This window comes from Ailuropoda melanoleuca, unplaced genomic scaffold (genome assembly GCF_002007445.2).
Source record: "Ailuropoda melanoleuca isolate Jingjing unplaced genomic scaffold, ASM200744v2 unplaced-scaffold11384, whole genome shotgun sequence".
Taxonomy (NCBI): Eukaryota; Metazoa; Chordata; class Mammalia; order Carnivora; family Ursidae; genus Ailuropoda; species Ailuropoda melanoleuca.
In genome coordinates this window covers 5,578,710-5,582,334 of record NW_023179820.1, presented here as the reverse complement: position 1 = coordinate 5,582,334, position 3,625 = coordinate 5,578,710, and positions in this window count along the sequence as shown.

Genomic DNA, 3,625 nt, shown 5'->3' with positions numbered 1-3,625 from the left:
CGCTCCCGGAGCTCCCTTCTCAGCCTGCTGTCTCAAGCGTGCGGGTCCGCGGTCTGTCCGCTCCCCCTTGCAGGTGGCTACCGCTTCCCGGCGCCCTGACACGGCGGCTCCCTCCCCCTTCTGTTTAGCTTCCGATATCTGTGCGCGGTTTCACGGCTCCCCGCTTCGTACCTCGATACTCAGCGCTGGAGATGTTCATTTGTAGAGATCCAGATGTATCTTCCTGCGTCTCAGGCTGATTCCGTGGATGTTCCTGCTGGTGGTACCTATCCAGCTCAACTCAGGGGACCGGCTGAAAAAGGGGTCCCCTACTCCTCCGCCATCTTAACCTCCCTCAACAGGGTAATTTTGTACTGTTATAAAGTCCGGGTAATAAACAACTCCTAGAAACTATATGTGAACCTCTTGTCTGACTGGGCATAACAGGCTGAGCTTTTCTAGCTTGGACTCTAGTCCCTCCATTACAGGAGCTTTTGTTTGTTTCATGTAGCAAACTTCCTCTTGTGCTCAGTCTGCTTCCTTTTCAAGCATACCATTCTCCATCTTCTCTGTTTTTTAAAATTCTATCAAATTTTTCGGGGCCTGGTTCTAACATGATTTCCTCCATGAAGCCAGCTCTGCTTGCCCCACTTCTACCATGGCACAGGCATGACAAATTCTTGATAAGGTTCCATATAACTTTGACCATACAAGAATTTGGCATTTTTTATTTCATGAATGTCAAGAAGACGCTAAGTGGGGTTGTAATAATTGACAAGGACATCTTTAGGATAGAGATATTTGTGCTTTTTTCAGATTATTTCTCTTAAAAGAGGGATGGAGGGGTGCCAGGGTGGCCCAATCAGTTAAGCATTTGATCTCAAGGTGCTGGGATTGAGCCCAGTGTCTGGCTCTGCTCTTAGTGGTGAGTCTGCTTGTCCCTCTGCCCCTCCCCCCACTATTGAGTGTGTGCTCTCTCTCTCTCTCTGTCTCGCAAATAAATAAAAAATAAAATAAAAAGAAAGATGGAAAAATATCTCAGATTCCTTAACAACAGGAAGCCAGCAGTCCTCCTGACAATACTCAGCTCCACCCATCTACAGGACTCCTTGGAAGAAAGTCTTTTGCAAATATTTTTTGAAAGAAAAATAGGAGATTACCCAGGAAAAATTTATAGCTCTTCAGAGTAAATTAACCCCCATATGGCCTTTAAATCAAATACCATACCCTCCTTTGGAAGCACATCTGATATTTTCAATATTTTTTAAAGATTTTATTTATTTATTTGACAGAGAGAAAGAAAGAGAGAAAGTACAAGCAAGGGGAGTGGCAGGCAGAGGGAGAGGGAGAGGAAGAAGCAGCCTCCACACTGAGCAGAAAACCTGACATAGGGCTTGATCCCAGGACCCAGAAAAAAACGTCAGTTAACCATGGCTTAACTGACTGAGCCATGAGGTGCCCCTAACATTTTTAATATTTTCAACTTCATGATCAATCTACCTATTCAATATCACTTGAGTTCCCATTTCCTGAAACAGGGCCTTGGTTGCAATTGTGTCTTCTAATTTACCTGCATTTTCTTTGTCTATGTAATGTGTAAAATGTCTATGTAATGTTGTATTTTGGAAAATATTTAATTCTACCATAGAAGACACAAAAAATGGGATAGATAAATGAAACTCATGAGATAATCATAGATAGTAAATACATCAGTAACCCAAGATATATATTAAATGGTAAGTTAAGTAGACCATTTGAGTGTGAACATAGATAAGAAAGGATGGAAAGATTCACTATTTAGGAGTTCTTAAGTCAGGCACCTAGTTGTAACACCTTTCAACCCACATGTCCTCTACCAAAGAAACAAGGGGAACCTGTGACTGTCCAGCAGGCTAACAAAAGAGCCACAGCTGTACCCAGGAGTACTTGTCACTGTGTCACTCTGCTAAAGCAAGTGTGTGTAATTGGCCCTGAGTACCTTTTGTCCATAAGCCTCTTGCCTGAACCCCATCTGTTGTCCTCATGACTATACTCCCAGTGGGGAAGGCTGATGAGGTATTGGGACAGACAAGACACATGAACATGTGTGCACTAGGTTCAGGTGGTAATGTCATTCTACCCCACGGGCACCCTCCCCTAAGTGTATTAAAGTGCTTCTTCCTCTTCTTCCCCTTGCTTTTCACTGTGTTCCAAATTCTTCAAATAAACTTCTCCCTCTAGCATTTTAAATTTGCCTACAGGTTTTGTGTTCATGCCCTCTAAGTAAGCTTGCTTGGTAGAGTTGACACAGGAGTCACCTGAAAGAGCTTTTAATGGTCAAAGCTGGAACAATTTGAACAACAGATATGCAAAGTAGTGTTGGATCAAAACCTAAAATAAAAAATAAATATCCATGTGTTCATATTGATATAAATAAATGAATGAATTTTTTAAAGGGAGAAAATAAATAAATCTCCTGGGCAGAATTCTAAATAATTTCTGTAGATACTCTGCCCTCAAGGTGGTAAAGCATAACTCTCCATTCTTTATGTGTAGACTGTGCCTAGTGACTTATAAAACTAGAGTTAGGTAAGAGGGGGTGGGGAGGAATAGAGCAACTTTACTGTGGAGAGACCTGCTAAATACTATCTCAGCCAACTGGTCAAGATTAGCATCGACAGTGATAAGTCACACTGATGGTATGTATCTTTGATGTATATGATACAAATGGCACTTTACCTTGTTAGTCTTCTTCCCCAAAACATAACTCCATTCTAATCAAGAGAAAAACATCAGATAAATCCAACTGAGGGACGTTCCACAAAATAACTGACCAGTACTCCTTAAGATTTTCAGTATCATGAAAAACAAAGAAAGCCTGAGAAACTCTCATAACCAAGAAGAGACCAAGGAAACATGATGACTAAATGTAATGTGACATCCTGGAAGAGAAAAAAAGCCATTAGGCAAAAACTAAGGAAATCTGACTAACATATGGAGTTTAGTTAAAATTCAGGTCTCAATATTGGTTAATTAACTGTAACAAATATACCATACCATGCAACCTATAATGTTAATAATAAGGGAAACTGGTTATGCCATATATTTGAGAGTTCTCCTTCACATTTTTTTTCTAGAAATTTTCTATTAATATATCCTAAAATAAAAAGTTTACTAAAAAGCAAAACAAGACAAAGCCTGAGATTTTGAGAGACTAAGCTTTCTAGTAAGCAGAAGTTACTTTCAAACAATTTGGTTTTTACACTTGTTAATAAAAGTGGTTTTTAAGAAGTTAATCATTTATATGCAAAGTTTTATTTTCTGACTGTGTCAATTCACACATATCACTGACATAGATAGATGAATTAAGAAAAGTTAAAAGAAAGCATTTTCTCACTTGACAAATTATTTTCTGATGTCTGACACCTTGTCAGCTCTCTCTACACAGCTGAGGAAGTGCAGCACTCTTGAATTTCAACAACCTTAATGCCAAGTCTATCCAGGGCTAAGGCATGGATGCAAAGAACAGACCTGAGGCTATGAAAGCGTTTCCAAATCACCAGCAGAATGACGCACTGGTCCTTCGGAGAACAGAATTTCAGCTTTGCAAATACAGAAGAAAACGATATTTTTAGAAGGATTATGTATATATGTATATAGAAGGATT